The 16,578-nt window shown below is 43.2% G+C and overlaps 1 protein-coding gene and 1 long non-coding RNA gene across 2 annotated transcripts in view; one reads left to right on the forward strand and one right to left on the reverse strand.

The window, feature by feature from the left end:
* Positions 1-16,578, reverse strand: part of ATP4A (ATPase H+/K+ transporting subunit alpha) — a 70,881-nt gene that overhangs the window by 48,566 nt on the left and 5,737 nt on the right. The gene's annotated exons all lie outside the window — the stretch shown is intronic.
* On the forward strand, positions 12,438-13,990 carry LOC116857720. The gene is made up of 3 exons (XR_004380790.1): positions 12,438-12,473; positions 13,501-13,611; positions 13,809-13,990. It is a non-coding gene; the product is annotated as an uncharacterized LOC116857720 (long non-coding RNA).

Below are 16,578 nucleotides of genomic sequence, written 5' to 3' on the forward strand. Positions count from 1 at the left end.
TCTGAATCACTAATGCAATTCCTATTAAAAGACCAATGAGATTTCTAGATCTACACAAATATAGTCAAGCAATTCTGAAAAAGATCAACAAATTTGGAGTACTCATGTTACCCAATTTACAGAATCACTGTAAAGCTACATTAATAACATAGTGTGGTAGTTGCAAATGGATAGACACCAGATCAACAAAACAGAATAAGGAGTGTAGAAAGAGACCCACATGAATATGATCAGTTTATTATAAAATAAATCAAAATGCAATTTATAGAAGAAAGAACAGGGTTTCTTTCAATGGTGTTAGATTAATTAGACCACCATCTGCAAAACATAATTAATCCCCACTAAAACTTCACATCTTATACAAATATTAACTCAATATGGATCATTGATCTAAATGTAAAATGTAAATCTGTCAAACGTTAAGAGAATATCTTCCTGACCCTGGATTAAGCAGACCTCTTAGACATTACACCAAAAGTACATTCATAAAAGTAAAAATAAATAAATAAAGACTCAATTCAAAGTAAAAACCTTTGTTCTCCAAATGACACTGTTCAAAAATGAAAAGATAAGCTACAGAGCCAGAGAAAATATTTGTATATCACACATCTGACAAAGACTTGTATCTGAAATATGTAAGTAACCCCCTATTTTACCGTAATGACCACAAACCAATTTTTTAAACTGAGAAAAAGATTTGAACTGACACTTCACCAAAGAGGATATACCAGTTGAAAATATGCACATGAAACGATGTTAATTCTCACAGTTTCCCCCTACTGCTAAAGAATCTGACTCCAAGCTGTTAAATGACCACTCTCAAGGTGCTGGAAGCAACCCAAGACCCCTAGGCCTACATCGTTCTTGCCCCGAGTGGTACTTCCCTCCCCGCCCCACCCCCACAAGACTCCGGTTTGACATCACCAATCACCTAAGAGAGTAGGAAGAGTTTGAACTCCTTCAGACCAATCAGCACCCTTGTGAGTATTGGATTTCCCGCCCTATCACATGCAACCTCAATCAGCCAATAATAATAGAAAGATAGAATAGGAGGCGGAACCTGCATGGTCTCTATGGTAATTCCTGGCTGTTGGGTGAGGGAGAGGCTCCCCATAGCCTTGGTAGTGACTAATCCAGATTCCCTAATGAGATGTCTGAAGGGGCAGGGAGGGAATTTATGGGGGGATAGGGTGGGAGGAAGAAAGCGCGAGTAATGGCAGAATGAGGGGGAAAGGAGTGTCTCAAGAGGAGACAGGGTATTATAAGAACTATTTAGAGGGAACAGGGCTTTAGGAGAACCGGGAGGCTACTATGAGTGGAGGAAAGAGGGGTTCAGAGGATCAGGACGCTGGTTTCAGAGGTAGGGAGAAGGTGGCAGAGGGAGAAAGGGCAGGCCTTTATAAGGGGACAGAAAAGAGGCTATAAAGGGACACTGAGAGGACTTAGAATTTAGAGTTGGTCAAGGAAGGTCTTAGAGGAGCCAACAGAGAGGCCATGGGCGGGGGGAGGGGGAGGGAGAGTTTATGGGCAAACAGTAAGGCTCATACAGACCATGACAGGTCCATAGGGACAAAGTGAGAGAGAGAGCAAATGAGATCAAGAGAGAGGTACTGTAGGCACACACAGTTTTATAGGGAGAGAGCTTTATGACGGAACAAGGTTCTATAGATGGAAAGCAGTGTTCAAATGTTGAGTAGGGTCTTCTTTGTAGGTGTTTTATAGGGGCAAAAGGCTGCTTTCGGGGACCATGACAGTGTTACAGGAACAAAGTGTGATAGTGGCTCAGTTGTGGCTCCAGGGAGGGCAATGAGAGTCATCAGAGTCAGCAAGGGATTTTGTGGGGGCGGTGTTAGGGGCCAAGTGAGACATGCTGTAGAGACCTGCAAGGCAGTTCTAGAAGACAGGGAGGAGGTTATAGGAGACAGGGAAAGGGCTACTGGGAATAGGCAGGCATTTTAGAGCATAGGAGTGGAGGGGGCTGGGAGATCCAGGGTAGAAGGAGGTATTAAAGGCAATAATGACAGGTTACAGGGGACATGGGAAGAGTTAGAATCAGTATGAGTTTTAAAGGGAGTCAATGAAGATTTATAGAAGCCAAGGAGAGATGTGTTAGCATGAAACAGGAGGTAGTCAGAGGGGACAATAGAGTCCAGAAGTCATTCTGAGAGATAACCTATCCCCTGCCCCCAGCCATTTGAAATTATGTCTGATGAGCCCCCAAAGGACTACCTTGTGCTGGCGATTCTGGCCTACTTGCTGTGTTGTCCCATAGGCAGTGCAGCCATGTACTACTCCTCCCAGGTGGGAATCTGTGTCAAACCATTCCTGCCCTCTCCTCCCTCTCCACCCTGGCCCTGAACCTGAACCAGTTATGTCCATGATCTAACCTCCTGTTGGTTCAGGCCCCCATCCTGGTTCCTTACACCCTTCCTTACAAAAGGGCTTAAATAACCCTTTAAGCCCATCTATTCCCATTTCTCTTCTCCCCTCAAACCCAGACAAGGCGCCACAACTATAGGGATGAACCAGAATTGGCAGCTGAGACCTCTGAGACAACCTTCGTACTCTCAGTCATAGCAATTTCTTTGGGATGCATCGGTATACTCAACACCTGGATTGTGATCATGATGACCGTATTTGCTCGGTAACCTCCTCTTCAGCTCATGAACAAACTACCAAATACATAACAGTGTCAGTCACCTTCACTCTAAGTATACATTTGAGCCAAATGGGACAACTGCTCGTCAATGTCTGGACTGCCCGGTATGGATAGCCCAAGCCAGCAAATTGAGGTGGTTAATGGGGGAAAGAAGTGGTCGCTCAAGACAACCTATCGGACCTGGGCCCAAGACCAACACTGGGATCCTGTCAAGGCATGAGGGTCATGGGATACAGGGTGGGGCACTGGTTCCCCAGGGTAGCATCCCTCTGCCCACATTCATACATTCATGCCCTAACTCTATGTATGCTGTCAAAGGCCTTGGCTGTGCTGTCCGATTCTAGGGACCTAACAGTGACAACTTCACATCCTTCCACACCCTCTCAGAATTTATAAACCAGGGTAGAAGACACACATATCACCAGACAGTGACAGTCCAGAGTAGTCCAATCTTCAAGAGGAGAAAACAAAGTAATGGGAATGTAAGAGGGGAGACCTGCTCTGGAGTACCTGTGGTCTACCAGAAAACCAGGGAGTTAAGCCACTGTCGGTGAACAAGTTAGAATTCAGGTCAGGTTATGAGTGTTTTTTTTAATACCCTCTCCAACCACCACCCATAATGTTTGTGATTTATTCATAAGTCAACAAATACTTTCTGAGCACCTACGATGTAACAGGCACTGTAGTAGGAGCCAGGAACTGGGATCTCAGCACACCAAAATAAGACCCCTTTCTGGTTGACCTTAGTATTATAACCAACTCTTAATGATCTGCAACAAAGTAACTATAGAGATTGCTAATAGTTACTTTGAAACTAACAGCAATTTGGCATTGCCAAGACATCCAAGTATATGCTCAATAAACTTGTCTTGTCCAATGGGGTATGGACCAAAAATCTATCCATGACAGACTGGAGATATCTACAACCACAAATAGTTTGAGATGCTCTAGGCTAGTGGATGATGAGTTCTAGAAGGTATATTGTTGAGGGTCAGGCTAGCAGCTACAACAAACTCTACCAATTCCATAGCTCACACGGCAGAACTTTGTTTCATGGTCACAGATCCTCCCAGTGAGAGGCGTCTCTGGTAGCCCACATACTAAGTCAACCATCCAGGCTCCTTCCACTTGGTGATTCCACCATCTTCTAAGGACTCAGAGTGTTTTGATTGAGGCAGAAGGTGAGAGACTGAAGAACCTCCACTACTTTCTTAAAATCCTCCACCCAAAAGTGAACCCTTTGTACTCCTGGTGGGGATGTAAATTTTGACAGCCACTATAGGAAACAGCATGAAGATGCCTCAAAAAATTAAAACTAGAAGTACCATATGATCCAGTAATCCCACTTCTGGATACATATCCAAAGGAAATAAAATCAATGAGATATCTGCAACCTGTGATGACTGCACCATTATTCACAATAGCCAAGATTGGAAACAACCCAACTGTCTAGCAGTGGATGAATGAATAAAGAAGATAATGAGGACAGTCTGGGAAAAGAGTACAAACTTTTGGTTATGAGATGAATAATATGGGAGGATCTAATATATAACATGGTGACTATAGTTAACAATATTGGGCTGTATACTTAAAATATGCTGGAGTATATAAAGTGTTCTCACAAAAAGGTAACTGTGAAGTGATGGGTGTGTTCATGAACTTGACTGTGGCAATAATTTCAAAATGTATATATATACCAAATTACCATGTTGTACACTTTAAATATATTAGAGTTTTGTCAATTATATCTCAGTAAGACAGTAAAAAAAAATCCTTTTTTAAAAAATAGAGTTTTGGCCTTATAGCAACATATATCACTTTTGTGCTCAGTTGATCGGACAGAACTAGTACCATGGCTTCCAGTGGATCTAGGGGCCTCTGGTATGAAGACCCCAGACAGAGCCATTGACATTTTGTAGACCCTGAGAGGGAGCCCAGCTGCAAAATTATGTAGAGTGACAGAGAGCCTGCATAGATGTTGACAATGCAGTGGCAGTCTCGGGGTGAAGATGACCTATGCTCTTCCGTCACCTCACTCATCTTTAAGACCCACTGGCATTCTGGCTTGGCTCCTCTCTCTCCAAACTTGCCCAGCCCACCCCACCTGCTGAGGCCCAGCCTCAGGACCAACACTCTCGTCCCTGGGGAGACTCTGTGATGCAGCCCTCGAGCCACCCTCTGTTTCAAGCCCGTTCTTTCCCCCACTGCCACCACTACACACCGCTTTCATCAACTTGCTCTTGACAGTTTTCCACAGTGGTCATGGACAGGGACCAGCTGACTCAAAGCTCTCCAGGGCCTCCCACTCACCTCCCTGCCCTTGGGGAGGCCCTCGGTCCTTCTATTAGCGTGAAACAAGAGTCCGGGACAAAGGGCCTCTCCCAAGGGAAGGGACACCCCTCCTAAGGTGACCTCAGCACCCTTTTCATCCCCAGCCCAGGATCCGGATCCCACATCCTTAGCCCCAGGAAGGAGGATTGTCTGCATTAGCCCGCTTGAGGGCTGGTAAGAGAATGAAGTGCAAAGGGAGGGCTGTACGCTGCTCTGCCTGGTCAGTGCCCTAGCTCTAGGCCGGGTTCCAGGGGCCTCCCAGGATGTGACCTGCTGGAGCAGCCAGGCCTTTCCTGGACAGAGATGGGGGCAGGCATATGGACGCTGGAGCCAGCCTGCCTGAGTTCAAGCCCGAGTCAGGACCCGGTGCTGAAGCTAATTAACCTTCCTGTGCTTCGGGTTTCTCACCTGTAGGATGGAACCCGCAGGGAGTGCTGTGAGGATGGACAGAGCCCATGCTTTCCCTCTATTTCAGAGCAAACCCCTGAGACTTCAGAACTGCATGGGCTTTTGACTGGTTTTGATTGTTAACCCCACAACGTCTGATGCTGATGTGAATGGACACCAGGGTGGCTCAGTCGGTTAAGTGTCTGCCTTTGGCTCAGGTCATGATCCCAGGGTTCTGCAATCGAGTCCTCTGTCAGCCTCCTTGTTCAGTGGGGAGGCTGCTTCTCCCTCTGCCTGCTGCTCCCCCTGCTGTGCACTCTCTCTCTATTTCTCTCTCTGATAAATAAGTGTTAAAAAATAAATAAAATGATGCCGATGTGAAAAATAAATATTTTAAATGGAGTTGGGAGGCCCTAAAAAGAAGGCTGTCACCGGCTGCCACTTGCCATAAGAAGCAAATATTCATTCCCCCAACAGGAAGAAGCTTGCTTTACAGCTCCCAGCAGCGGGGGAGGAGTAGAGGGGAGACTTGCTCCTAGCACTCCCAGCAGCCCAGCCAATGAGAACTCAGGGAAACAACCCTTCCCAGCTTCCCCCTTTCTCTTTTAAAAGTAAACCCCTACCCTCCCCCAACCCCCCCCCCCTGCCGCCAGCTCTCAGGACTGGCCTAAGATTCGCCATAGTTTGCTTGTTCCGAATTGCAATTCCCCTGCTATTAATGAATAAACTTATTTTCTGGTAAAAATAGGTGGCTTTTTTCTTTTAAGATCAATACTGATGACCCAGGCTCATGCACCAGAAAAACAGTGAGGTGAACTGTTAATTGAGGTTCAGCAGCAAGTAACAGAGCAGGGGGCCAGGCGGGAAACCACACATACACTTTCAACAATGTAGAGGTATTTCCCTCTCACATAAAAGTCTGGAGTTTGGTGATTATGACTGGCCTGAAGGCCTCTCAGAATGTCAAGGTAGGGGGGCACCTGGGTAGCTCAGTGGGTTGCGCCTCTGCCTTCGGCTCAGGTCATGGTCTCAGGGTCCTGGGATCGAGCCCCGCGTCAGGCTCTCTGCTCAGCAGGGAGCCTGCTTCCTCCTCTCTCTCTGCCTGCCTCTCTGCCTGCTTGTGATCTCTCCCTCTCTCTGTCAAATAAATAAAATATTGAAAAAAAAAAAAAAAGAATGTCAAGGTAGGGCTCCTTCCATCCATCTGTTCCTGTTCTCTAATCTGGGGCACTCATCCACAAAGCCCAAAATGGCTGCTCAAGCCATCACATGTGCATCCAAGGCAGTGAGACAGAGGAAGGGAAAGTGGACCTGTCCTTTAGGACACTTCCAGGAAGTTACACACACACACACACACACACACACACACACAGGGCTGCTGTGAACACTCATAGAAAAGTTCTTGTATGCATATATGCTTTCATCCCTTTTAGATAAATAACTAGGAGTGGGATGCCCGAATCATATGGTAGATTTATGTTTAACCTTTATGAAACTGCCAAAGAGTTTTTCCAAAGTGGTTGTACCATTTTACATTCGTATCAGCCAGGTATGAGTGTTCCAATTGCTCCAACTATTTGCCAGCTCTTAGTATGATTACTCTTTTTAATTTTAGCCATAATTAGAATGTAGTGGTATCTCGCTATGATTTTAATATGCATTTCCCTGGGGCGCCTGGGTGGCTCAGTGGGTTGCGCCTCTGCCTTCGGCTCAGGTCATGATCTCGGAGTCCTGGGATTGAGCCCCTCGTCGGGCTCTCTGCTCAGCAGGGAGCCCGCTTCCTCCTCTCTCTCTGCCTGCCTCTCTGCCTGCTTGTGATCTCTCTGTCAAATAAATAAATAAAATCTTTAAAAAAATATATGCATTTCCCTAATGGCTAATGATAGTACCTTTCCAAGGACTTATCTACCATTTATATACCTATTTGGTAAAGTTTTTGTTCAAGTCTTTTGCCAATTTTTATTGGTTTGCTTTATTATTGAATTTTGAGAGTTCCCGATCTATTTTGGAATCGAGTCCTTTATCATATTTTCCAGTTTGTAGCTTGTCTTTTAATTCTCTTAACAATGTCGTCTTTAAAAAATATCTATTTATTTATTTATTTATTTGAGAGAGAGAGTGCAAATGGGAGGGGCGAAAGGAGAAGGAGAGAGAATTTGAAGCGGACTCCGCGCTGAGTGCAGAGCCCAACATTGGGCTCAAACTCATGACCCTGAGATCACAACCGCTGAGCCAAAACCAAGAGTTGGACACTTAATGACTGTACCACCCAGGCGCCCCTTAACAGTATCTTTTGAAGAGCAGAAGTTTTAACTTTGATGAGGCCAATTTTGCCCTTAACAGATCATGCTTTTGTTGTTGAATCTCAGAAATCTTTGATTAACTCGAGTTTTCTCTTATGTTCTAGAAGTTTTATGGTTGTGGTTTTACATTTAGATCTAGGATCCATGCTGAGGTCATTTTTATTGGCATAAGATATGCATCTAAGTGTGTTCTTCTGCATATGGATAGCCAATTAATCCCAGGACATTTGTTGAAAACACTAGCCTTCTTCACTCTATTGTTTTTGCACATTTTAAAAACCTCAAATGCTTGCATATGTTAAGATCTGTCTTTGAACTAAGAATAGGCTACCCTTTTCCATGATCTATTTGTCTTTCTTGATCAATACCACACTGTCTTAATTTCTGACTTAAAACAGGCCTTGAAGTGAAACAGTGTGAATTCTTCCCTCTCTTCCTTTTCAAAGTTGTTTGGACTATTCTAGTTCTTTTTTATTTCCATCTGAATTTAGGGATAAGCTGTAAATTTATTTTAAAAGAAAAAGCCTGCATTGGGACTACACTGACTCTATAAATCAGTTTGTGAATTGACATCTTAACAATATTTTGTGTCTTCCAATTCGTGAACATGGCACATCTCTCCATTTACTCAAGACATCTTTAAAATCTCTTTGCAGGGGTGCCTGGGTGGCTGTCTTTGGGCGTCTGCCTTGGGCTCAGGTCATGATCTCGGGGTCCTGGGATGGAGTCCCTGCTCAGTGGGAAGCCTGCTTCTCCCTCTTCCACTCCCCCTGCTTGTGTTTCCTCTCTCACTATGTCTCTCTCTGTAAAATAAATAAATAAAAACTTTAAAAAAAAATCTCTTTGCAGTGTTTTGTAATTTTCAATGTTTAAATCTTACATGCCTTTTGTCAGATTTATCCTCAAGTATTTAATATTTTTGACCCTATTATAAATGGCATTTTAAAAATTGTGGTGAAATACACATAATATAAAATTTACCATTCTAAAATCTTTGAAGTTCAGTATTATAAAGTACCTTTCATATTTTCAACCAATCTCCAGAAGCCTTTTCATCTTGTAAAACTAAACTCCATACCCGTTAAACACAATTCCTGAGGAACCTGGTTGGCTCAGTCAGTTAAGCATCTGCCTTCTGTCAGGTCCTGGGATTGAGCCCCAGGAATGGCTCTCTGCTCAGCGGGAAGCCTGCTTCTCCCTCTCCCTCTGCCTGCTGCCCTGCCTGCTCGTTCTCTCCCTCTCTAATAAATAAATAAAATCTCAAAAATAAAATAAAATAAACACAACTCTCCATTCCCTTCCTCCCCCCAGCCCTTGACAACCACCATTCTACTTACTGTCTCTATGAATTTGACTACTTTAGGTTCCTCATATAAGTGGGATCATATAGTGTCTTTTGGCGACATTTATTTTTCTTAGCATAATGTACACAAGGTCCATCCATATTATAGCATATATCAGAATTTCCTTCCTTTTTAAGGATATCTATCATTTTTTTTGTCTTTTTCAAATTTTTACTTAAATTCTAGGTAGTTAACATATAGTGTAATATTGGTTTCAAGAGTAGAATTTAGTTGGGGCACCTGGGTGGCTCAGTGGGTTAAAGCCTCTGCCTTTGGTTCGGGTCATGATCCCAGGGTCCTGGGATCGAGCCCCACATCGGGCTCTCTGCTCAGCGGGGAGCCTGCCTCTCCCTCTCTCTCTGCCTGCCTCTCTGCCTACTTGTGATCTCTGTCTGTCAAATAAATAAATACAATCTTTTTTAAAAAAAAGTATAATTTAGTGATTCATCTTACATTGCTGAAATTTATTTATTTATTTATTTATTTGTCAGTGGTGCAGCCACGCTGGGGAACAGTATGGAGGGTCCTCAAAAAGTTAAAAATAGGATACCCTCAGACCCAGCAATTGCACTACTAGGTATTTACCCAAAGGGTACAAAAATACAGATACAAAGGGGTACATGCACCCCAATGTTTATAACAGCATTATCAACAACAGCCACACTATGGAAAGAGCCCAAGTGTCCATCAACTGATGAATGGATAAAGAGGATGTGGTATATATATGCAATGGAATACCACTCAGCCATCGAAAAGAATAAAATCTTGCCATTTGCAATGACATGAACGGAGCTAGAGTGTATTATGCTAAGTGAAATAAGTCTGTCGGAGAAAGACAAATACCATACGGTTTCACTCATATGTGGAAATTAAGAAACAAAATAGATGAACATATGGGAAGGGGGTAAAAAAGAAAGAGGGAAGCAAACCAAAGAAACTCAATCACATTTTATTTATCTATTCATCCATCAATGGACACTTGGGTTAGTATCACCTTTTGACTATTGTGAATAATTCTGCAGTAAAAATAGGGATGTACAAATACCTCTTACAGACCCTGTTTTCAATTCTTTTGGATATATACCTAAAAGTGGAGTTGCTGCATCATATGTAATTCTATTTTTTTATTTTTCAGGAACCACCATAGATTTTTCCAGAGCAGGTATACCAGTTTGTTTTCCCACCAACGGTGCACTGATGTTCCGATTTCTCTGCACTACCTTCTTCACACTTGTCTTTTGTTTTTTTTTTTTAATAATTGCTATCTTGATGGGTATGAGGTGACATCTCATTGTGATTTTGATTGTCATTTCCCTAATGATTAGTGATGCTGATCAAACACTTCTTGGTCATTTGCATATCTTCTTTGAAGAAATGTCTAATCAAGTCCTTTCTCCATTTTTAAGTCAGGTTATTTTTGTTTTGGTTAAGTAGCAAGAGTTTTTTTATATATTCTAAATTTTTTAAAAAAGATTTATTTATTTATTTATTTATTTGTCAGAGAGAGAGAGAGAGAGAGAGGGGGAGAGCACAGGCAGACAGAGTGGCAGCAGAGGCAGCGGGAGAAGCAGGCTCCCTGCCGAGCAAGGAGCCCGATGTGGGACTCCATCCCAGGACGCTGGGATCATGATCCCAGCCGAAGGCAGCGGCTTAACAGACTGAACCACCCAGGCCATCCCTATGTATTCCAATATTAACCCTTTATCAGATATATGATTAGCAAATATTTTCTTGATCCACTTTGAGTTAATTTTGATAGATGGGATAAGGTAAGGATTGAACTTCATTCTCTTGCAATGTGGATATCCAGCTTTCCTGACACCATTTGTTGAAAAAGACTCTTGTGCTTACTTTTAGGGTAATTTTCTCTTCTTTTTTCCAGACGTTTGAAGAGAAAGCAGACATCGTTAATTTTAGATGGTTTGCTATAAATTGAATGTTTGTGTCTCAACAAAATTCACTTAAGCTTCATCCCTAACATAATGGTACTTAGAAGTAGAGCCTTGAGAGGTGATTAGATCATGAGGGCAGAACCCTCATGTAGGGATTAGTGCCAATATAAAAGAGGCCTGAGGGAAATCTCTTGCCACAACCACCATGAGATTACACTAAGAAGACTCTTGTCTAGGAGGAAGGTGAGGCTCTTACCAGATGCTGAATATACCAGTACTTTGATCTTGGACTTCCCAGTCTCCAGAACTATAGGAAATACATTTCTGTTGTTTATAAGCTACCCAGTCTATGGCTTTTTGTTATAGCAACCTGAGTGGACTAAGACACTGTTCTTTTCTAAAATAGCCATTTATTGCTATAAATTTCCCCTTAACTACTGCTTTGACAAACTCACATATATTTTTACATTTTGTGTCTTCACTTATATTCAGCTCAAAATGCTTTTTTTTTTTTTAGATTTTATTTATTTATTTGACAGACAGAGACCACAAGTAGGCAGAGAGGCAGGCAGAAAGAGGGGGAAGCAGGCTCCCGGTTGAGCAGAGAGGCGGATGTGAGGCTCCATCCCAGGACCCTGAGATCACGACCTGGGCCAAAAGCAGAGGCTTTAACCCACTGAGCCACCCAGGTGTCCCTCAAAATGCTTTTTAATTTTTCTTTTGATTTCTTTTTTGAGCCATAGGAAATTTTTTTATTAAAAATTTTATTTATTGGGGTGCCTGGGTGGCTCAGTGGGTTAAAGCCTCTGCCTTCAGCTGAGGTCATGATCCCAGAGTCCTGGGATCGAGCCCCGCATCGGGGTGGGGTGGGTGGGGGGCGGTATCTGCTCAGCGGGGAGCCTGCTTCCCCCCACCCCTTCTCTGCCTGCATCTCTGCCTACTTGTGATCTCTGTCTGTCAAATAAATAAAATCTTAAAAAAAAAAAAAGGAAAATCCTACCCCTTATACAATAATGAACTCAATATGGATCACATATTTAAATGTAAAATGTAAGTCTATCACACATTTAGAAGAAAACATAGAAGATCTTCCTGACACTGGATTAAGCAGAGAAACTCTTAGACATAACAACAAAAGCACATCCATAAAAGAAAAAAATAATTGAGTTTAATACTAATTAAAAACTTTCCTCTGCACATGACACTGTTAGAAAATTTAAAAGATAAACAACAGACCCAGAGAAAACACTTGCGAATTACATATCTGAGAAAGGACTTGTATCCAAAACACATAAACGGCCTTCGAAACTAAACTAATAAAAACAACTCCCGGAACTGACCAATCACCTAAGAGAGTAGGAAGAATTTGAACTCCTTCAGACCAATCAGCACCCTTGTGAGTATTGGATTTCCCGCCCTATCACATGCAACCTCAATCAGCCAATAATAATAGAAAGACCGGATAGGAGGCGGGGCCTGCATGGTCTCCGCGGTAACCCCTGTCAGGTTGGAATGAGGAAGAAGCTCCTTGTACCCAGGCCCAGATGCCTTAATGGGGGTGTTTGAAGGGGCAGGGAATTTATGGGGGGATAGGGTGGGAGGAAGAAAGCGTGAGTAATGGCAGAATGAGGGGGAAAGGAGTGTCTCAAGAGGAGACAGGGTATTATAAGAACTATTTAGAGGGAACACGGCTTTAGGAGAACCGGGAGGCTACTATGAGTGGAGGAAAGAGGGGTTCAGAGGATCAGGACGCTGGTTTCAGAGGTAGGGAGAAGGTGGCAGAGGGAGAAAGGGCAGGCCTTTATAAGGGGACAGAAAAGAGGCTATAAAGGGACACTGAGAGGACTTAGAATTTAGAGTTGGTCAAGGAAGGTCTTAGAGGAGCCAACAGAGAGGCCATGGGCGGGGGGAGGGGAAGGGAGAGTTTATGGGTAAACAGTAAGGCTCATACAGACCATGACAGGTCCATAGGGACAAAGTGAGAGAGAGAGCAAATGAGATCAAGAGAGAGGTACTGTAGGCACACACAGTTTTATAGGGAGAGAGCTTTATGACGGAACAAGGTTCTATAGATGGAAAGCAGTGTTCAAGTGTTGAGTAGGGTCTTCTCTGTAGGTGTTTTATAGGGGCAAAAGGCTGCTTTCGGGGACCATGACAGTGTTACAGGAACAAAGTGTGATAGTGGCTCAGTTGTGGCTCCAGGGAGGGCAATGAGAGTCATCAGAGTCAGCAAGGGATTTTGTGGGGGCGGTGTTAGGGGCCAAGTGAGACATGCTGTAGAGACCTGCAAGGCAGTTCTAGAAGACAGGGAGGAGGTTATAGGAGACAGGGAAAGGGCTACTGGGAACAGGCAGGCATTTTAGAGCATAGGAGTGGAGGGGGCTGGGAGATCCAGGGTAGAAGGAGGTATTAAAGGCAATAATGACAGGTTACAGGGGAGATGATAGGAATTAGAGGGAGTCAGTATGAGGTTTTAAAGGAGGTCAACAAAGAATTTATAGGAGCCAGGTTATCATGAAAAAGAGTTAGAGGGGACAGCACAGTCCAAAAGCCATACTGAGCCATGACCCATTCCCTGCCCACAGGCATTTGAAATTTTGCGGGACAAGCCCCCCAAAGACCACATGGGCCTATCGATTTGCGCCTTCCTCCTGTGTTTTCCCATAGGCATTGTAGCCTTGATCTTCTCTGTCCAGGTGGGAAACCTTTTCATGCCAATCCTCTCCTCCTGTACTCCCTTTTCATCCTGGCCTTGACCTTGACTCAAATTCTTTCTTTTGTCCCTCCTGTGGGTTCAAGTCCCCACCCTGGGTCCTTTCAGTCCCATAGCTCACCCATTACAATAACCCATTAAAGGCCAACTATTCCTGCCCTGCCTCTCCCCTCTAACCAGACAAGGCACAGCAACATGTGGAATAACAGAGCCTTGGCAGCCGAGACCTCCCACCAAACCTACTACATTGCAGTCTTGGGGATTGTTTTAGGAAGCCTCATCACCCTCACCATCTTGATACTCCTCATGATGGACTTATTTGCTCGTTAACCTCCTTTTCAGCAAACTACCAAATATATACAACAGTGATACTTACCTTGGCTCTAAGTATCCATTTGGGCCAAATGGGAAAACCTTTTCTAAATGTCTGGACTGCTAAGTGTTGACAGCCTGAGCCAGCATCTTGAGGTAGTCGATGGAGTAAGAAAGGGGCAGCTGGGCAGTCCACTGGACCAAAGTTCAGAATCAATCCTGGGATCCTGCCAGGGGATAGGGGCTGTGGAGGCAGGGTGGGGCACTTTTTTCTCAGGGCATCTTCTTCCTGTTCACATCATACATTCATGCCATAAGTCTGTTCATACCAATGGCTTTGGCTGTGCTATGACGCTGGGGATATATCAGTGACCACTTCAGATTCACCATACCCTCTCTGGACTTATAAACCAGGTGAAGACAGATATATCACCAGGCAGTGACAGTCCAGTGTGGTCTAATCTCCAGCAGGGGAAACTTAGAGAGGAGGGTTGTAAGAGACCAGACCTAATCTTGGGTACTTATGGTCTACCAGAAAGCCAGGGAGTCAAGCAGTTGTCAGTAAACTGATAGGAATTCAGGTCAAGTTACAATTGTAGAGAACTTCTATTACAGGTATGGTTGCCTCTTCTCCCCCCCACCACCAAAGTTTGTAATTTATTCATTATTCAAAACAGAATTTCTGAGCATGTAGAATGTACCAGGCACTATACTAGGAGCTGGAAACTCAACAGAGCAAGATAAGTACAACTCCTTCTGAAGGAGCTTACGTTCTACTGGGAAGAATACCATAAGCAAATAGACCTCTAAATAAACAAGATAATCATAGGGAGTGGTAAATGATAAGGAGAGACATAACACAAGGTAATAAGCTAAAGCAGTACCACTACTGGTCCACTGTTGTTAATGGTCTGCAACAAGATAAGTGCAGAAATTGCCAGTAAGCATTACAAAACTCACAGAAATTTGACATGGCCAGGACATCCAAGAATATAACCAATATTCTTGATTCTTGAATATAATTCTTGAATATAATCAATATCAAAAGACTTCTCTTGTTGGACAGAGATTGGACAGATTGGAGAGATTAAAAAATGAGTCCTACTCCGCAACCACAAATAGTCTGAAGTACAGTGAGCTCTTGAGCAATGAGGTCTAGAAGTATACTGTTTCGAGTCATACTAGCGGCTATAACAAATAAACCCCACCATTTCAGTACTCACAAAATTGTTTATTTCACATTCACCGAACCTCCCAAAGTGGGCATTTCTGGTTGCCCACATATTAAGTTAGGGATCCAGACTCCTTCCCCTTGGTGATTCCACCATCTCCTAAAATGCTCAGAGTCTTCTGAAGGATTCCAGATGAAAGACTGGAGAACCCCCACTTGCTTCCTAAAATCCTCAGCCCAAAACTGAATCCTTATACACTTTTGGATGGGAATGTAAATCAGTACAGCCACTATGAAATATGAGATGGGGGTTCCTCAAAAACTTAAAAGTAGAACTACCAAATGATCTAGCAATTCAGCTTCTAGGAATATATCCAAAGGGGGGGGGGGAATCACTGTCTCAGAGACATCCATATTCTCATAATTACAGCAGCATTATTCACAATACCCAAGATATGGAAACAACCCAAGTGTGTACCAATGAATGAAATGATAGAGGATTTGGGGTGTGTGTGTGTGTGTGTGTATGTGTGTGTGTGTGTATACACACCATATTATTTCTTTATATATAAAGAAATATTATTAAATCATGAGAAACATGAAATCCTGCCATTTGCAACAACACAGATAGATCTTGAGGCCATTATGCTAGTGAGATTAAGTCAGCTAGAGAAAGACAAACACTGTGTGGTATCACTTATATATGCAATCTAAAAAAGCCAAACTCACAGAAACAGAAGGTAGAATGGTGGTTGCCAGGGGCTGGGGGAAATGGGGACAGGCTTTTAAAAGGATTCAAACACTCAGTTATATAAGATGAATAAGATCTTAGGATCTAATATATAACATGGTGACTATGGTGAATAATAGTGTATCGTACTTAAAAATTTTCTAAGAGTGGGGCGCCTGGGTGGCTCAGGGGGTTAAGCCTCTGCCTTCAGCTCAGGTCATGATCTCAGGGTCCTAGGATTGAGCCCTGCATTGGGTTCTCTGCTCAGCAGGAAGTCTGCTTCCCTCTCTGTCTCTGCCTGCCTCTCTGCCTACCTGTGATCTCTCTCTCTGTCAAATAAATAAATAAATCATCTTTAAATTTTTTTTTTTCTAAGAGAGTATACCTTACTTGCTCTCACCAAAAAAGGGGGGGAAAGGCAACTATGTGAGGTAATGGATGTATTAGTTAACTTGGCTGTGGTAATAATTTCACAATGTATACGTATAACAAATAATCATGCTGTACACTTTAAATAGCTTACATTTTTCATCAATTATACCTCAGTAATCCAGGGGGATTTTTTTTAAAATAGAGTTTTGGCCCTAAGTGATATACATCTCTTATTCACAGTCCATTGGACAGAACTAGTCTCATGATCTCAACTGGTTGCAAGGGCTTTTGGAAAATGTAGTCTCAGACTGGCTGACACTAGCTGGCTTTGCCACAGAAAGCCTTTCTAAGGGGCCCCTGGGTAA

Source organism: Lontra canadensis, unplaced genomic scaffold (assembly GCF_010015895.1).
Source record: "Lontra canadensis isolate GAN:19392208 unplaced genomic scaffold, GSC_riverotter_1.0 scaffold125, whole genome shotgun sequence".
Lineage (NCBI taxonomy): Eukaryota > Metazoa > Chordata > Mammalia > Carnivora > Mustelidae > Lontra > Lontra canadensis.